A 21,302-nucleotide genomic window follows, 5' to 3' on the forward strand; every position below is an offset into this window, starting at 1 on the left:
TGTTCATATGGGAGGCATGAACATTAAGAAACCCTAACCCTAATCCACATGTTAAACGTTAAGATATCTATTCATTTAGAAAAACACTGTAGTACAGGCAAAGATGTTCACTACAACAGAAATCATGGAATTGTTAAATGAAATTGATGTATAGTTAAGATGTGGAATATTATATGGTAGATAAAATGAATAGACCAGAATAAATAAATGGATGTGTGTGTACATCACCATTGACGGTTTTGTTTTAAAGTCATTTCCATAAAATACATAAAATATAATGTGAATATATTATATATAATATAATGTGAATGCTTTTCATGTTATAAAACAATACTAAACATTTCACAGAGGTACATATATGTGTATGTTAGTGCAAAAAACAATCATGTGGAAGAATATAAAACAAACTCATGATTATGAATACCAAAAAGGGGCTGCCACTTATAAGAGGGAGGGCAAGATTTAAATGATCATCAAAGAGGACTTCAGCTCAATCTACAATGTAAGTCTATCAAAATGTTCAAGCACCTTGCTTGATGATGGATACATTTGAGTTTGTTATTTTCACCCATACAGGGGTGGTGGGTACCGGGAGCTGGGTATGTGTAGATGTGTTTTCCAAATCTCTCAAGTTTAAAGAAAAAAAGGTAGAAAATGTGACTACTATAGTTTGATATTCAGTCATATAGAATAACAAGCCCAACTGTAAGGAGGGCCTAATTTCCATGTGGTAAAAGCACCCTGCATATTATAACCCACTAACTAATCTACTATTATCCATTAGATTAAACATTGGATTAAAAACTTTATTAAGCTTTAAGCTTTCACCTTAGAAATCAGAGAACAGACCTTTGAAGAAATGAGCAGAATCAGTAGATTTTTTTGTGATTAAATATTACTACATAATTTGTCTTAAACACTTCTCCCTTTTAAAATGTCAAGATAATTATATGTTAAATATTACCTTAATAAGCCCTAGAAATTCAGATTTTAATTACAGAAACTTAGAAAATGTGAGCGTCTAGCCTCACATCATTTAACTCTGGCCTCAAGGAATTTGCAGGTTATGCCAGAATCCTTCATTACCTGGTTACACACTAGTGGACAATATGACATTTTGCTTGGAAATGATATAGGATAATATGATGGAAAATAACTGCACTTTCTCTATTGTGCTTCTCCTGTAAGGCTATAAATAAGTTGAATTGTGCTCCCTTGATTTATGTTTATGACTATTATTATGATGATTTATTTGAGGTTGAATGCTGACAGTGTGCTGAGTGCTATACCAGACTCATAAGAAGAAATGGTTATGCCCCAGAGGCTTACATACCAAGACAAACAATTCAGTCATAAAATACACCAGCTAAGAGATGCTTAATCTCAGCAGTGCAATGCTTCTTGGAGTTTATACGTAGGTGGAGAAAATTCTCTCCAACTGGGGGAAGGAGGTTAATGCTCTTTGAAAGATTTTGAGGGCCAGTTTTCAATAGAGATTTCATACGGGGGTAAAGAAACATCAAAGTAGATGCTCTGAGAGCATAATAAAGGGGATAATCGATTGAGGGTTCCCCAGCAAACAAAGAGTTTTAGGTATTGAGCTAGGTATGGTGGATATAAGACTGCCCTTCAAGGACCTCAATCTAATGGGCATACTCAACTGTATGATGCCAGGTAGGTTTTTATATTACGACCATCTTAAATCTATTCTGGAATAATATTGGCTATGGACATCTAACTCTCCAGCCCAGTGTTTCAAAACATATATTTTTAAAGAACACTAGGTTTACAGGATGTTTTTAGGTAGGGCAAAGTTTGAAAACCTGTGGATAAACAAACTTGAGAAATGCTGGGTTAAAGTGAAACAAGTATCTCTATTGTAAGAATTCTCAGAGTCATCATGAAAACTGTGGATCTCTGAGTTTGAGTGCAAAATAATTTTGGTAGAGTATTTCACAGGATTAGAACTGTGGAAAATACACATCGGAAAACACCAAGGTTTGTGGAAAAGAGAATGAAAGAATGAATTAAAACATTTTGTTTTAACCATGATGGTTGTTGCAGTCCCTTGTTTTCTGATTCACTTGCTCAAAAGACATAATGTGCCCCAGTGTCTCTTCCAGCTCAGCTAAACAACGCGCAATGCTTTTCATCACCTTCCAAATGTGGTTGGAAGGATAACAGGGGCAGAATAAGGCACAACAAATGGATCTACACATTTGTGGTAGCCAGCCCCCAAGATGGTCCCCAATAATCTCTGCCTCCTGGTATCCTACCTCTGGGTGGTCCCCTCCCACAGTAAATAGGGCTGACTTCTGCATGGGGATTCCCAGGTGGTAGAGTGGTAAAGAATCCACCTGCAATGCAGGAGACACAGTTTTAATTCCTGTATCGAAAAGATCCCCTAGAGGAGGACATGGCAACCCACTCCAGTATTCCTGGCTGGAGAATCCCATGGACAGAGGAGCCTGGCAGCTACAGTCCATGAAGTCACAAGGAGACAGACATGACTGAAATAACTGAACACACACGTTTAACCAACAGAGTACTTGGAAACAATGAAGTGCAACCTCCAAGGCTAGGTCATTTAAGACGTTAAATCTTCTAACTTGCCGTTCTGGGATCACTTGCTCTAGGGGAAGCCAGCTGCCATATTGTGGGAACACTCAGGCAGTCCTATAGAAAGACCTACGTGGTGAAGAAGAGTTTCTACTGACAGCCATCTCAGTGAGTCCTCTTAGAAGCAACAAGTCCTTCAGATAACTGTGACCTCAGCCAACATCTTGACAGCATCCCTATAAAAGACTCTGAGCCAGTACCACCCAGTTAACCTGTACCCAAATTCTTGACCTACAAAAACTGCATAAGATAATAAAAGTTTGTTGTTTTAAGCCACTAAGTTTTGGGGTAGTTTATTACACAGCAATGGATGACTAATATGGCATCCTGGATTTCTCATGATTTCAAATATTCTGTCCTATGTGTCTTGAGTTGGGGATTCAAAGAATTTGATCAATAAAACTATTGCTTTCCCTGCATACAAGGTTATAGTCACTGAATCTCAATCAGTACCAAAACCAAGAAGTTCTGTATGGCACTCTAGGAATATTCTATCACTACCCAGTTCACCAAAAAAATTCTATTTCCTAGATATGAGTGTATGTGTGCTCAGTCACGTCCAACTCTTTGCAACCCCATGGACCTTAATCTGCCAGGTTCCTCTGTCCAGGGGATTTTCCAGGCAAGAATACTGGAGTGGGTTGCCATTTCCTTCTCCAAGGGATCTTCCCAACCCAGGCATTGAACCAGCATCTCCTGTGTCTCCTACACTGGCAGGCAGGTTCTTAACCACTAACACCCCCTCAGGCAGGACAACTTCTTGAGGAACTGATAAAATCACAGAGAGAGCTATTAAGAGTCTTTGGGAAAACAGGCCCCCTGACCAGGTTACTAAAAGTCAGGAAGTGGCCTCTACCATGGGAGTCAACACTAATAGTGTTTAAACTTCACTATGGTGTAAAGCAGAAGGATCAAGTTGAGGAAGTAGAGGTAAATCCAGCTCACCCCTGTGGAACATTAAAAAAGAAGGAACTGAAGAGTTTCCAAGGATGAGGGCAAGATTGGGAGAAAGAGAAACAATACAAATGATCTGAAGAGAGTGGTTCAGAGGTGCAAAAACATGATACAAGGCAAAGGGGACTGGAACCAAGATAACAAGAGTAGAGAAAGTAGGTATAGAAGGGCCTGGCCAAGGGCATCAATAGGAGCCCTATAGATCGGAGTTGTAAAGGATGCAAGCAACTTCAGATAGACAGTAATCCAACTCAAATATGTGAAAATCTTCAGAATTACAAGAGAAGCAAGCTGACCAGGAAAAAAACAGATACATGAATTAGGCAAGGTTTATGGAGTCCCCTCAGAGCAACAGTCCAAAAGAGGCTGCAGCAGGGTGCGTGCACCCAAAAGGGAAATGCTGCATTAGGAGAGGTTCCTATCTGAGCTACGACCTTGATATGTGTGTGTGTGCACTTACGTGCTTAGTCTCGTCTGACTCTTTGCAACCCTATGGACTGTAGCCCACCAGGCTCCTTTGTCCATGGAAATTTCCAGGCAAAAACACTGGAGTGGGTTGCCATTTCCTTCTCCAGGATATCTTCCCCATCCATGGACAGAACCCTCGCCTCTTGCATCACCTGCATTGGCAAGCAGATTCTTTACCAGTTGATCACACCCAAAACAGGTGAGGGGCAAAGAAAGGGGGAGGGGGCGGGAAAGGGAGAGGGGGAGGGAAGATACACCGAAGTGTGTAGACTTCTTTGCTCATGGCAGCTACCACTCTTGTTGAGGAAGTGGGGAAACCCTTACAGGGTTGTCTAGTTGAGCATGGGATTTCTGGGTGCAGGTAAAATATCGGGACCACGGGTACCTCTATATAAGAGTGTGTGGTGCTGAAGTGTGTGTCAGGCTCCTTTTGCAACACTGGCAATCTTTGGAGAAATTCTGCATGAATAAGTTGGAATCATTTTCTCCCATTGCACTGAGTCCAGAAATAGTCCATGACCAATGATCCATTACAGCTGCCGGTAGAAATAAATTTACTTACAACTTTGCAACAGGCTCAATACACAGTCTTGCCCATGAAAACGCACGTAGCAGTAATCAGTATTCCTCTCCGGCTCCAGACCTGGTGGATAATTACAATTAAGCTTCAATGGATTAGCTGCCAGCAGGACAGTAGATAGTGGTATTTTACATCTGTACTTTTTCAGCAAACTTGGGTATGTGAGGTTTGTTTTTTTTTTCCTTCTCCATGGAAAACAAAAAGTTATTTCCAATTAATTCAGGAGACCATCAAAATTACTGAAAATTGTGTTGTTCCCCGTGATAGGATGAATGAGGTATAGAATGACTCTCCTCATTGTGTTAGAAATGCAAGGGTCACTCGCATTTCTTACAGAGCCCCTAGTTTACATTTTTCAATTAGGAGATAATCACTGTGCCATTATGAGTAAAAATTGTTGGAATGACCTTTTGGCCGTATGTTTTAACCAGCAAATCTTTGGGGAGGATTTGATTGAAAGCATGACAGGAGAACAAGGCAAGTTATACTGATGATAAATAAGAACAATTATCACACCTATTATCTGATAAATAATTTATTGTGATTTGCCATTAATCCATTTCAAGCCACCTCCTGGATAAAAACACACCCCAAAGACTGACTGAATTCAGCTTTTCCCACATCATGTCAGAAATTCTTGTCTGAAAAGCACAAAGGAAGCATTTACCTGGAATATAAAGAGCTGTCACTGTATACTTGATCATTTTAATCAGTGCAGATAAATTATGCCCCTTAAAGAAATGGTAAATCAGTACTTCTCTGTCAGTTTAAAAAAAAAAATTTGTGAGAAGGTGTTTTAAGGAGAAGCCATAGCTCAGTGCTTAGGGGTCTGCTTTGTTTTTAAATCCTGTCTTCCATTCTTGTTAAAAGCCATCAGCCTATGCATTTTCAGTCAAAGCCTATAGCATAATCCTAATTTCCAAGTGTACCTACTATTACTATAGGATAATAAATTCTTTATAATACTCCATAAGTCCAATTGGTAAGGATTGGTGGAATATATAAAAATGATTCTCAGTGTTGGAGTTTAGTGGCAAATGTCGCTTCTGCTACTGCACTCTTCTTCTTGACAATTCCAACAGGCATGTATATATATATATATATACATATATATATATATATATGTGAGACTGTCAAGACTAGTGCCATGACAGGCGCCCTGAGCTAGGAGTGGGCCTAAGGGTGGGGTGATTCTCCTCCTCCTCCAACAGGCCACCAGAGGCTAGCCAATCAGCACGCACCCAGTGAGCCTCCAGAAGAGTCCCCTGGAAAGTCCCCCGCGCGCGAAAGTTTTAAATTGTGTTTGACCAATGAAATTGCTTTGCAAACATGTAACCAATCCACTTGCACTGACTACCCACTGCTTATGTTTGAAATCGAGCACCCTATAAATGTGTGTGGAAACTGGGGCTCAGGGCTCTCTGACTTTGCACCACTGCGTTGGTTGCAGGAGGGGCCCTGACTCAAGTCAGCAATAAATTTCCCTTCCTTTGCGTGTTGCATTGTCATGAAGGTCTTCTCTTTTCCCAGATAGGGGATTCAGACATCAGGCATAACAATATACATACATATATATATATATATTATTTTTAACCCTGGTGCCAGAAAAGTAATGTGGACCTTTTGGACATAAGGATCACATTTATCTATAACTTCCCTGGTGTCTCAGATGGTTAAAAATCTGCCTGCCTGCAATGCAGGAAACCTGGGTTTGATCCCTGTGTCATGAAGATCCCCTGGAAAGAGAAATGGCACCCCACTCCAGTATTCTTGCCTGGAGAATCCCATGGACAGAGGAGCCTGGTGGGTTACAGTCCATGGGGTCGCAAAGAGTTGGACACAACCAAGAGACTAAACACCATGGTCACTTAACAACTTGAAAAAAATTATACTATTTTTTCCCTTTGTGCACTAGCATGATGCATATATGACCCCATGGTGTCTCTTGTTCCAAGATCAGGTTTTAATTCTACTTTTTCTCCTCTTTTGTAATTTTTGTTCCATTTCAAAGATGGACTTTTTTAAATAAATTAATTTGACTTTTTATTATTTACCTCTGAGGTTAAACATATGTTCTTTGTTAGAGTTTTTTCTCCATGCTTTATTCTCTTGATGTTTTTGGTTACTATTTTACTATTATTTACTTAATCATCCTGTCTATCAGCTTGGATTCATTTCACAGGATTCTAGAATATTTTTTAATCAATAGAACATCAATGTTGGGCAGAAATCCATGTACCATTATCAGAAATTACGAACTGTGATGGTTTCCCCCACTAAAGAACTGAGTTATGGACCTAACGTCAAAGGGTTCTGTCTTCTGCCTTCAGGTATCTGACAGAGACTAAAATAGTCTTTAAGGTCTGTTGAGAATGTGATTATACAACTATTCAAGCAATTGGACATCTTCAGCATCAGGAAATTCTTCCTCAGAGCTACCCAAAGCCCTCCAGTGACAATAAAAGCCCATTTTAAACTTGACTTTAGGACTGAGTGACTCAACAAACTTCTTTATTTTACAGATGAGGGGACCATAGAAAAGTAGACACCACAGTGTTTTATGGTCAATGTACCCTCTGCAGTGAATGGGGAGGGAGGGGGTTGGTAATGGTGGGGGGAGGTCTCGATAGGCATTCCCTACCCACAAGCAGAAGGTCTTTTATCCACCATCATGATATGAGGTGGGATCAACTTCATCAACCTCAACCAGAACAGTTCTGAAAGACCCCAGTCACATGTGCTTTACAGAATAAAGCAAGAGAATAGAGAATTATGAGTGCCCTTCACGACATTATAGTTTTAAATAATGGGAGAATTCCTGGTTTATACTCAACTTAAGGACAAGGCTATTTTTCCTAATACACTCAATTTCTAATATATCATACAGAAGTGACAAGACCTCTCTCCATGTGAAATCATAGAAACTGTTTAAAATAAGCTAAAACGACCAGAAAAAAATCTGTAGCGCTTTCTCTTGCCTGACACGAGAAAGAGATGTCACTAATGTAAATCAGTACAGCTGAAGGTCTGGTGATAATGCAACATTCAGACTTTTCATGCCAATATCATGAGAATTAACAAAAGGGAGATTTTTTTCTCTTTCTCTTTCTTATGTCTCCCTGTTATAATATATATATCTATGTGCCTGTCTGAATATGTGTGTGTGGCTCAGATCCCACAGATACAGTACCAGTGAAAAACAGATGACGTGAGAAAAACAGTTTTCTATTCTCTTTCAACCAAAATTAATATGAGTTTCTTACAGGTATGTTTCTCTTTTTAAAAGACAATCCACTTTGAAAACTGATGATCATCCAATTCTCCCCATCTAGAAGCTCTCAGGGAAATTAGGTAGATGACGTTTGATATATAAAGGCTAGCAGATTTCTTTTCTTTCAAGGAATTCCAGATATGGCCCTTCTGTGAGGATGCTTGTGACAGAACATTCCAGCACTCCCTACCAAGCAGAACAAAGCTCCCATTTCACACAATTCCAGATATCCTCAGGCCTTCTAAGTTACCACCTGTGGTTGGATCTAAGCAAAGAAAAACCTAAAAGAGGAGACAAATCATCAGTAAATCTCTTAGGTACCATCCAAAAACACAAGGAGGCATGGGAAATAACCAGGAAGGTCTTGAAGTGATGCTAAGGAATTATGATCTGGTCGGCATCAGGGAACCTGTTGGGATAAATCAAACGACTGAAATGTCAATACTGAGGAATGCAATCTGTGAAGAAGAGAGGACAAAGAGGTGGGGAGAAAAGGGCTCATGCTATAGATCAAAAGAGTTAGACTTGTGATGAAATACAGATGGATGATAAAGGAAGTAGCAATGCTGAAGCTTTATGAGTTAAGGTAAAAAAAAATATATGAAATAAAAGGGAATTAGCAGTAGGGGTCCTCTGTGCACTACTAAATCAAGATGACCTCACTGATAAATTACTATAGAGGGACAAAACAGATACCCATGTCCCCATAAATAAATAAAATGTAGCATGCAGTATCAATCTTGGCATAGATGTTTCACCTCTCCGTTGCTGTCCACTAAAATGTTCCATGTTCTCCTCCTCCTTTCCCTCCTCCTGACTCCCAGACAACCGTGGGCACTAAGACCTCTGCTTAACTTCTTGCCTTTGAATTAATGACTGTATTCTGGGTTTCATTTCTTTAGGTCCCTTAGGCAGACGGTGACCACTTGGAGTTTAAAGGCACAGTATAAATAAACCAAATATAAGTAAAATGCTAAATGACAAGATCACAAAACTTTGCTGCTCTAGATTTCAATTACTGAGACATTTCTTAAGGGATAATAAAAAGAGCAAAATGCAGGTCATCCGGGAATTTTTAGAGCTGTGTTGCTATTAGCTGCTTGTTTCATAAAGTGGAAAGGGCAGCGAGAGGTGAGGCAATTTGGGCCCGCTCATGAAAAACAAGGAAGAAACCATCAGGAATCTGGAGGTGAAGGGCGCTTGGGATCGTAACCTGATTCCATTTGCTATGCTGAGAGGAGACTGATTTGTGCAACTTCTCCCAAACACACAAAATAGGAAAAAGGTGAAGCCATAAGAGAGAATTCTACCCTGAAAGTTAAAACTCACATGGGAAAAATCTGTGAAGCAAAATTACACTGTGAAATGTCATTCTCTAAAGGGCTTAAACAAGAAGTGTGATAAATGTTATTACTCTGCAGCGCCATAAGGGTGTTGAGGACTCAATCACCGCTCTGATTTTGCCCAACAAGTGCAAGAAGGCAGTTAGAGGAAAACAGACCCTGTTCCAAAGTGCTGTCAGGTTAAAGGCTTCAGGGAGAGAAGCAAAATGGGAAAACCACTAATACAGTCATCAAGCTCATAAATAACTTTGAATCATCACTGACTAGTTGCCCTCTAAGGTTTAAAGGCACCTTAAGGTCAGGATAAGCAAAGAATAAATAGAGTTAAAGGTCAGAAAAGTTCAGAGAAATCCCACTTAAGAACCAAAGGAAAACCAGCCTAAACCAATCTTTAAGACTGATTTTCTTAATGATCTCAGCAAAACAGTTGCAAGAAACCCCCTAATGTCATTCCAAGATCAAGCAAGTATGTCTAAGACTGGAGAACAGCTGCACTTCTAATCTGGGATACAGATAAAAGAGCATCTAAACAGTTAGAAATTAACACCCACAGGGATGATGCCCAGATACATGAACACAGAAATTGTACAAAATGCATGCAGGCATGCATGGATATTGAGATATATATGTGTATGTGTGTTTGTGTGTGTGTGTGTTATGTCATGTAATCATGAGTTCTAGTTTCAGTACAAAAGAGACAGATTCATTCTTTGAAATGTCATTTTAAACTTTGCTTCATATTTAATTTTGACCTTTGAAAGAGTCAACATTACACATACATAATATATAATATAAGCTATATTATCCAAGTTGTGATCAAGCCTTTCCAGGCTAAAAACACCCTGATGACATCCTCCATGAAGAGCCAATAAATTAAGCATCTGAGGATACCATAAAAGAGAAGAGCAGAAAGAGCCAAGAATCCGAAGAAAGGAGTTTATTCTCCAAACTCCATTTGCGTGCATGAACAAAGAATGTTCTCTCCCAGTGCACAAGGCCACTTTCAAGTTTATTAGTAAACCAAAACTACCACCAAAACCAAGATCAAAGACTTTGAGCAAGAAAAATACTTTGGGGTTTAGGCTTTCCCAGTAAAGATGCCAAAAGTCTACCCTCACATACCTGCATACCCAGACAGGAAAATATACCAATGACATATTGAATTTTTTTAAAAGAAAGTTATAAAGCAAGACATATGGTATAATCTCATTTTTATTAAAATACAAACACAAGTTATAAATGCACATATTTTATGAGCACAGTAGAAGATCTGAAAAAATATTTTAAAATCTCTAATGGCATTTACTCAAACAGAAGTGAAAGTGAAGGGTTGACTCCTATTTTGAGAATTCACTTTTGTATTATAGTAATTGTGTCTGATTTTTATAATTTTGTAAACCAACATTAATATTCTCAGAAATTAACCTTGAGATTTCCTAGCTGCCTTCTATAACTCTTTGTTAAAATAAAGTAATATTTGTCCATCCAAATTCTATAAAATCTCTTAAAGTCAAGAACTGACATTCTCTTAAAAGACAAAAGTAGTCAAATCACCTATATCCATAATAACTAGTTAAAGAATATACAAAAAGATATAAAATATGATGTGAGAAATGGTAAACACAAGGATGGGGAATTAAAATGTAGGGTGGTTAGAATGTGTTCAAACTTAAGATATCATCAACTTAAAATGATTAGATATAATATATGTTGTTATTATGAACCTCATGGTAATGGCCAACCAAAAACTTAGATACATGCACAAAAAAGAGAAAGGAATCCAAACATAAAACTAAAGATAATCATCACCTCACAAGGTAAGAGAGAAAATAAGAAGAAAGGAAGAAAAGAGAGCTACAAAAACAATCAGAAAACAATTAACGAATAGCAATAAGTACATACCTACTGATAATTACTTTAAATGTACATGGATTAAATACTCCAATAAAAAGATACAGGCTGAATGGATTTATAAACAAGACCCATATATTTGCTACCTATAAGAAATTCACCTCAGATATAAAGACATACACATACTAAAAGTGAGGGGAGCGGAGAGAAGGTATTCCCTCCAAATAGAAACAGAAAGCTGGAATAGCTATACTTATATCAAAAAAAACCTAGATATTTAAAACAAAGACTGTAAGAAGAGACAATGGGTGATACTACATAAGATAAATGGACCAAACAAAAACATAACAATTGTAAATATATATGTTACCAACATAGGAGTAAAATTAACAAACGTAAAGCGAGAAATTGACAGTAACACAATAATAGTAGAGGACTTTAACAACCCACCTACGTCAATGGACAGATCATCCAGACAAAAATATCGGTTAAAAAAACACTGGCCTTAAACAACAAATTGGACCAATCAGATGGATATAAGATACATTTCATTTCAAACAATCCATTCAGAATTAGAAGAACACACATCCTTTTCAAGATCACATGGAACATTCTTTAGGACAGATCACCTGCTTTGCTACAAAACAAGTCTCAATATATTTTTAAGAAGATTAAAAGTATATCAAGCATCTTTTCTGACCACACTAGCACAGTACTAGAAATCAACTACAAGGGGGGGAAAAAACTGCAAAAAATAAAACAAATACATAGAGGCTAAATGTATACTACTAAACAATGGGTCATTGAAGAAATCAAAGAGGAAATCAAAAACTACTAGAGACAAATGAAAATGGAAACACAACAACCCAAAATCTGTGAGACACAGCAAAAACAGTTCTAAGAGGAAAGTTTATAGCAATAAAAGCCTACCTTAGGAAACAAGAGAAAATAAACAACCTAACATTAAACCTAAAGGAACTAGAAAAAGAACAAACAAAATCCAAAGTTAGCAGAAAGAAAGAAATCATAAAGATGAGAGCAGAAATACATGAAATAGACACTAAGAACAATAGAAAAGATCAATGAAAGTAAGAGCTGGTTCTTTGAAATTGAAAACCTTTAACCAAACTCATCAAGAAAAAAAGAGAGAGAGAGATGATCTGCCCAAATAAACAAATCAGAAGTGAAAAAGAAGTTATAATGGACACCAAAAATACAAAAAATCATAGTTGATCACTATGAACAACTATATGCCGATAAAGTGGATAGTCTAAAGGGAATGGATAGATTCCTAGAAATGTACAATCTCCCAAGACTTAATCAGGAAGAAATAGAAAATGTGAACAGACCAATTTCCAGTAATCAGATTGAATCAGTAATTTAAAAACTCACAACAAATAAAATTCCAGAATCAGATGGCTTCACAGATGAATTCTACCAAACATTTCAAAAAGAGTTAACACCTATCCTTCTCAAACTACTCCAAAAAACTGCAGAAGGAACACTTCCAAACTCATTATATGAGGTCAGCATCACCCTGATACCAAAATCAGACAAGACATCACACATTAAGAAAAAGAAAAGTACAAGCCAAAATCAGTGATAAACATGAATGCAAAAATCCTCAACAATATATTAGCAAATCAAATTCAATAATACAGTGAAAGGATCATACATCATGATTAAATGGGATTTATTCCAGGGATGCAAGGATAGCTCATTATCTATAAATCAATCAATGTGATACATCACACTAACAAAATTGAAGAACGAAAATAATATGATCATCTCAATAGATACAGAAAAAACTTTTGACATAATTCAACATTCATTGATGATAAAAATTCAACAAAGTGGTATGAAGGCATGATACCTCAACATCATAAAACATCATATGACAAACCTACATCCAACATCATACTCAACAGTGAAAAAGTGAAAGCATTTCCTCTGAGGTCAGGAACAAGACAAGGATATTCATTCTCACCATTTTTATTTAACATAATACTGGAAGTCCTACCCAAAGCAATCACACAAGAAAAAGAAAAGAAATCCAAATTGTAAAGGAGGAAGTAAAACTGTCAGTGCTTACAGATGATATGATACTTTATATAGAAAAAATAAGGATGAAACCCCCCCAAAAAAAACTATTAAAACTAACAAATGAATGCAGCAGAGTTGCAGGATACAAAATTAATACTAAAACATAGGCAGGACACTCTCTAACATCAGCTTTAGTAGTATTTTTTGGATCTCTCTCCTCGAGTGAAGCAAACAAAAGCAAAAACAAACAACTGGAACTAAGTCAAACTAAAAAGCTTTTGCACAACAAAGGAAACAATCAACAAAACAAAAAGGCCACCTACTGAACAGAAGATATACAGATGGCCAACAGGCATATGAAAAGATGCTCAACATCATTAATCATTGGGGAAATGGAAATTAAAGCCACAAGGTAACACCTCATACCTGTCAGAATGATTGTTTTCAAAAAGACAACAAATAACAATTGTTCGTAAAAATGTGGAGCAAAGGGACCCCTTGCACTGTTGGTGGGATTGTAAACTGGTGTAGCCTTTATGCAAAACAGAATGGAGGTTCCCCAGAAAATTAAAAGCAGAATTTCCATGTGATCCAGCAATTTCACTTCTTGGTATTTATTCACAGAAAACAAAAACCCTAATTCGAAAAGATATTTGCACTCCAATGTTCAGAGAAGCATTATTTATTTATAATATCCAAGATATAGAAGCAACTTAGGTGTCCATCAATAAACAAATGGATAAAGAAGATATGATATGTATAAGCACATATATATACACACATATATGTGAATATATGATATACATGCACATATATACACACATTATATATATGTATATACACAGTAGAATATTACTCAGCCATTAAAAAAGACATCTTGCCACCTGCAACAATAAGCATGGATCTAAACAGTATTAGGCTAAGTGAAAAGTCTCACAGAGAAGGCCAAATACTGCATGATCTCACTTAAATGTGGAAACTAGCAAACAAAATGAAAACAGTCATAAATACAGAGAACAAGCAGGTGGCTGCCAGAAAGGAAGGAGGACTGGAGGTGGTAGAAATAGGTGAAGGGGATTAAGAGGTACAAACCTCCAATTACATAATAAATAAGCCACAGGAATATAACATACAGAATGAGAAATATGGTCAATAATATTTCAATAACTTTGGGACAGACTAGACACCATTATGAAATGGTGATCATTTCATAATGTATATAAATGTCAGATCATTATGTACTATACCTGAAACTAACACAATATTGTATTTCAACTATATTTCAATTTAAAAAAAAGAATTTACCTTCACTATGAAAGATGGAATATATATACACACATATAATATAAATATATACACATATATATGATATATATGTGCACATATATAGACACATTATATATATGTATACACACAGTGGAATATTACTCAGCCATTATCATTTTATAATGTATGTAAATGTCAAATCATTATGTAGTATCCCTGAAACTAATACAATATTGTATTTCAACTATATTTCAATTTAAAAAAAAAGAATTTACCTTCACTATGAAAGACAGAAAGACTGAGTTGATGTTCCAGGATAATGAGACAAGAAACATGATAACTATATATAACACATAAGCCTGGTCTGGGTCTGAACCAAAGGAAGTTGTTTTTTTTTCTATCTTACTTTAAAGGACATACTCAGTCAGTTCGGTCACTCAGTCGAGTCCAGCTCTTTGCAGCCCCAAGGACTGCAGCACACTTCAAATTTGAATAAAGTCTATAGGTTTAATAGTGTTGTCAGTTTAATCTTGATTTTAATAACTGTACTGTGGTTAAGTACATGCTTAGAATATTCACTGAAGTATTTAAGCATAAGAGGCATCTATTTGTCTTTCACTTACTCTCAACTGGGTCAACAAAACATAGATATAGATGGGAGAGAGAGATGACAGCAAGCATGGTAAAAATGTTAACATTTGGGCAATCTTTATACTGTTCTTGAAACTTTTCTACAAATCTGAAATATTTCAAAATAAAGTTTTAAAAAAGACAGAAGGAAGGAAGAAAGGGAGGGAGGAAACTTGCCTTGTCTTCTACTCCTTCCTCACAAATGATGGTTCCAGATTCTTCTGTTTGTTTAGTTGGTTTTATTCATTTACACAATTTGATCTTGTCAGAGAAATCTGATAGATCTTCAGAAGGAAATCGAGTTTTCACAAATACTCGAGACTAATTTAGCTAATAAACATCTCAATGTATTTCAAAAGCAAATATTTGATAGCAAGAGTGATTGACCTTACTAACAGGGCAGAAGATATAAGGAATTTAGACAAAGAAGGAAAAAGTCAGTAGTAGGACTGAAAACAAAAACCAAGTTTCCAAGCAGCTCATTCAGTATGATTTTTTTAAGCCAAAATTTTGTGATGCGGCAGCTATTCTACAGTGGAAAATTGCCCCTGGGAAGAACAAGAGTTCATCAAAGGCAGAGGGTCAGAGTCCTCTGTCTGCTGTGGAGAGACACTGGTCATATTGCTATGCACCCCATAAATCACAAATAATAATATCCCGAGGCATTCTCTCCTGTATTAAAAGATAAGAACTCTGTTTTTGTTTCCAGAACCATTGCTCTCCTTCCCCGCTTCACACAGCTCATGTAATTCAGAAGATAGACTTCATTCAAAGAATGAAAAATAGTTAAGTCTGAATCCCGGTGCCTCTCTTCATCAATTCAGCAACTGCAGAACGTTATCTGGCTTGTAAGCACTCAGCTCCCTCTAACAAGATGAATTTCTTTCCTAAAACAGGTTTGTACTCAGGGCTTCACCACCAGCAATGTTAGCACGAATCTGAGAAAAAGATGCGTTGCTTTAAGAAGCCTATATATGGGCTTTATAGATTGGGGGTAGACCTCATCTTTGGAGAAATAGAGATACACAGTACTCATAAATAATGACTCTTCACCAAAAAATGATAAGGAGGCATTCTCCATGAGTTCTGGCAGAATCAGAGAGGCAGGCTCCAAAATCATCACCCAGCTGAAGATGGCTTCAGAGGTTTTCTGCAGGCAGTACTGTCTACACAGTCTACCCAAAGTGTAGTCCACACCCCAGCAGCTTCAGCGCCACCTGGGAACTTGTGAGAAACGCAGAATCTCAGGCCCCTCCATGGTTATGTTGAATCAGTATGTGCATTTTCACAAAAGCCACAGGATATTTGTATGCACGTTGGAGTCTGAGAAACACTGGACTAGAGGAAATTATGCAGTAGACAGTTTGAGCCTAGAAGCTAAAGGAAAACAACTGTGTCCACATGCACGTACACACACACACACACACACACACACACACACCCTGCTCTGAGGCAAATGGGACCACAGAAGGACACCCCTGTTCCAGCCTGAACTACCCACAGGCTGGTACCCAGCGTTCTGCCACCCCACCACCTCTCCCCTGGGTCTTGGATCCAAGACCGCAGTCACCCTGAGTCACAGACAGGTGCTGAGGAGCCTCACACCCTGTTATCCCAGAAAGATGATCATATGATTATTATCTTTCATTCTATTAATGTGATGAACTACATTTACTGATGTGCATGTGTCAAAATCATCTTTGCATCACAAGGGTGAACCCCTCTTGACTACGGGGTATATAAATCCCTTTAATGTGCTATGAATACCGTTTTGTTGAGAATTTTTGTGTCTGTATTCCTCAGGGATATTGGCATGTAGTTCGCTTTTCTTATAACCCAATTGCTTTATTTTAGTTGTCTGGGAGACAAAAGGAAATAAATGGAAACAAGTCCACTTACTGAGTGACTACTATGTCCCAGGCCCTGTCCCTATGTCATCTCATTGCTTCTAACAACCATGCAAAGGGAAGACCATTAGCTCTAATTTACTAATTAAAAAACTGAAGCTTTGCCCTAGATCACACAATAAGAAAATGTTTAAGTTGGGATCCCACTCTGGATTGCAAGTTCTATTCTTTCTCCTGTACCACAATGACACAGAAACTGAGATTTTTAATCTTATTTCTTAAAGGGAAAAAAGGGCCAGTTCTATACGACTCCACTTTCACAGGAAACTAGATTCTGTCCACGGCAGGATATCTGGTTTCAACAAGGCCAGAAATTGTTCAAGTTGTTATTGAAGATGGGAAGGAAATTTATGAAATGTGATGAAATCTTTGTCTGACCACCTTCTAAGCACCTGTAGAGGTCAACCAAGCCAAATATGTCCCAGAGCATGCATTTCCCTTAAAGCATTGACTTGAATGACGACATGAAGAGAAACCCACTTCCATAAGAAGGTACCCATTCCATTTAAACATTTCACCCTCAAATGGAGTCAAGTAGGTTTCAATTGTTTGTCAAAAGCCACACAGAATATTCCATACCCCTTTCTTCAACCATCCTTTAAGAACTGAAGACAAAAACCAGGACACACACAAAGTAAGAATTTCTCTTCTGCCATTAAATACACTTGGTCTTTAATCTCTTCCTCAGATGACAGGATTTTCAATCCCTTTTCCATTCTGTTTCTGCCCCCAGGCACACATCACGCCCCGCATGAGCTCCGGAACCTAGCCCATCTCGCAATTGTGGCCACCGTGTGGCTGAGGCAGAGTCACTTTCTCCCTTTAGTTTCACCCCATCTGTCTCTTTCCATCCTGATTTTACCCAGCCCCTCACACACAAGCTGATCCAAAATGTAATCCATCTACAAAGGGGCAATGCTGTGATAACTGCACAAATGCATTAACTCTCCGAAGTGTTTCACCAACCCACTCACCCACCTGCCTCCGAAGACTCCCGTTTTGAAGTGGCAATGTGATCAATCAAGTCAGTTTCGTGTTCCACAGCCCACACAGTACGGAGAAAAAATTAATGACACCGACTGTTCTTGCTAGAGAAGCAACTCAACTAGACAGCAGCCTTCATGACAACAGGAAAGGAGCTCTTCACCGTTAGTCATCCTGTAAGAAAAGAAAAAAATACATGTATATGAGGGGTGGGGGTGCTTGGTGTACAGATGAAATAAACAGCCATTTGCCCGAAGGCCACAGCAGGACTTATGCTCTACTGGCCTAAGTAAAAGCTAGGATTCCTCTTCTCACTCAGTACTTGAGCATTTCACAGACACCAAAGGCAATGAAGGCAGAGACTTGATTTAGAGTCTAAACTCAGCCCCTGTGGTTTGCAGATTGGGACTTCCAAAGCAACTCAATGGAAATGGATAGACTACAAGGACAGGAGAGTCCCCTCCACGCCATCCATCATAGTCTCCCGGCGGCTCCGCTTCATTTCCTGCCCACCAGACGCAGGGAGTACAGACCCAGGCTGGCTACATTTCTCTCTCATTCATTCTCTCTCTCTCATTCTGCTCTTTCTCTCTCTCTCAGTCTCTACCTGCCCCTCATCCCTGTTTCAAGACAAGCCCAGGAGCCAGCCTCTTCATTGTAGAACTCACATCCACCCCTTGCAGGGGGAGAAGCATTTCAGAACCTCTCCATCCTTCTTATTTCTATCTACCCAGACCTACTCAGATTTCCATACTCTTTCTTACACATTTGTTCTTAAATTAGATTTCCCACTACCAGCTTTATTTACATAGAAACAGCATAGAGTGGTTTGGAATTTGGATGTTCAAGAACTAACTAATTTGCATGTTTAGAGCAATGGTTTTCCACCCCTCTCCAGCAGAGACCTGGGGCATGTCTGGAACCTTCTCAGCAGCCAAAGGAATAGCCTCCAAATGGGCTTTTTGGTCTCCTTCATCTTGCTCACATTCATATCCATGTGGGGATTTTCTTTGATAGGAATACTCTTCCACTAAAAAGAAGGGGGGAAAAGCAACATTAGTACAGGGAACCATATTCCTTCCCTCACTTATCACCCTATAAACCACAACACACACACACACAGGATGATGAGTACCTTCCTCACCCGGCCATGAATGAGAAAGAGCTAAGGAAAGCCTTCAAGCTGGACACTAAAAAGCCACCAACAGGCAGAATGCTTCTGCTTCCATGTCTCACAGTGCTCAGAATGCACGATACCAGACAACGCGGGATCACCCGGGGCCAGCTGTTCATTATTCAGATGTGAAAATGGAAACTCACGGAGGTTAATGGCTTTGCTTTATTAACTCAGAAGCAAAGTCACTACCACAATTTTTTCACATAGGAGACACTCTGTGTTGAAAGAATAAATGTTTACATAATGAATGTGTTACTATATACCCGACTCCTTCCAGAAAAGAGTCCAGGTAGTTTTCAAAGAGACATAAAAACCAAAAAAGAATGGTATTTAATAGGAATGAACAAAGAATGAGTGGCTGTGATTAGAGTTTTCCTTGTCTCAAATTCAAGCTCCAAAAATTTGCTCTTTGCTGTGACAACGACTCCAGACTTTGAAATTTTACATTCATTGCACTTTTCTAGGCTGTCCTAAATTTTGAGTGATGAACAATTTCCTACTGAGAACTTTAAATAACTAGTGACATGCCAGTGAGGACTTGCAGGCAAGGAGGTATCTTCGCAGGCCATGTGTTATATTTAGGTGGATCTTGCCTTGATTTCATGAAAATGTGTTTGCTCTTCTCTCAAGACCAGACGCTTTCTACTTGCATTTGCTATAAGAAACAGGATCCGGTAAGGACAAAGAGCAGCCCCAGCCGAGGGCCTCACAGGCCACGTAGGTTGACTGGACTTTCACGTGCAGGCCCCTTACAGGATGAGGCCACTGTCTCATTTCTCCAAGGTTCACGCAGGGACCAGTGGCCACAGCATCCCCAGGGGCTTCGTTAGACATGCGGGATCTCTGATTCCTCCCCAGACCCATTGGACAGGAATCTGCATTTCTACAAGATGTCCAGGTGATCTGAAGTCACGTTCAAGTTTGAGAAATAGTGATCCATAGTATTCCTGGGCTCTCAGATGTGGACACAAGGCAGCCAGAGAATAAATACAGCCTGACCCGCACACCTGGATCGGCAGACATCAGTGAGAGACGGTTATTTTGTGGGGGAAGGGAGAGGGAAGCTGGTTTGAGTTTTGTTTGCTTTTAGAGCTTCTCTGCTGTCATCCTTGTGGCTTGTCCTTCAGTGAAAATATCAAATGAAAGTCAAATGGGAAAAAGGTGCTTTTTTGAGCCAATTTGATGAGTCATACCTTGGCACACGCTGACAAAGGGATTCACCCCCAGGGGGTACCATTGTTCTTGAGGACTTTGTTGGAGAGAAAACTTTTGTTTCCAGAGGCGCAGGCTACACAGCACGGAGTGGAATAGAAATATGGCGATTATCCAGTTCATTTACTTGCTGTACACAGTCAGACAAACCAATCCAGGTAGTATGGGCTATAAAAAACATTGAGAGATGCCTGAATTATCTAGGTTCACTGCTAACATTGTTCCAAGGCACTGGAAGTCAGCCAGACCTTGCACAACAGTTTGTGCTTTTAAACATAGTACCAGGGGAACCTGTACCAGCAGCCTTAGAAAGGAAGGGGCAGGCGGAGGTAACCCCTAGACCCAGGTGGCATCTGATGGGGGTGACATTAGGCTTGGCAGAGCTCTGGATGCACGGTCTGCAAAGCACTTATCACATGGAAGGCAGGGCGGCCTGCCAAAATACAGACACCGGGACCAAGCAGAGGATAATTGCTATAAATCCCATACAGAGAGCGAAGACAGAGATGTCAGCAAAACACGTCTCCTGGCTGGATAGCAGCACACACAGGACTGCAGGGTAGAGTCGGACAAGAAAGGGAAGATCTTTGAAAAGGCCAAATTTGTTCAAAGCAGGTATGGCAGGCCAGCTGGAAGACATGTCAGTCAAGGACTAGACTCTCTGCTCTGAGGTATTTCTGTCACTTGGCCATGACAGCGTCCTGAAACTAAATACAAGGAAAAATCACAACTAGATTTCCTCCAGGCCTGGTGTACACTGATTGCAATTTCAGAAGAGTCGAGATTAACCAGAGTTTGTTTAGCCCCTCATAAGTGCAGGTCTCTTTTCAGTCTTACAAATGTGGTTATTTTGGTGGAGGAGGAGTTTAACCAAGGGCTCGCCACCCTTTTTTTTTTTTTAACCAAACTTGCTGGATGTTAGTTCCCTGACCAGGGATTAAACCTGTACCCCCTGCAGTGGAAGCATGGAGTCCTAACCACCAGGGAGATCCTGGGA

General features: G+C 39.0%; 1 pseudogene; it reads right to left on the reverse strand.

The window, feature by feature from the left end:
• The window catches only part of LOC122693157, a 69,262-nt pseudogene extending 49,335 nt beyond the window's left edge, over positions 1–19,927 (reverse strand).
• Between the last annotated feature and the right edge of the window lie 1,375 nt (positions 19,928–21,302).

The sequence above is a fragment of the Cervus elaphus genome, chromosome 5, assembly GCF_910594005.1.
Source record: "Cervus elaphus chromosome 5, mCerEla1.1, whole genome shotgun sequence".
In the NCBI taxonomy this organism is placed as follows: Eukaryota; Metazoa; Chordata; class Mammalia; order Artiodactyla; family Cervidae; genus Cervus; species Cervus elaphus.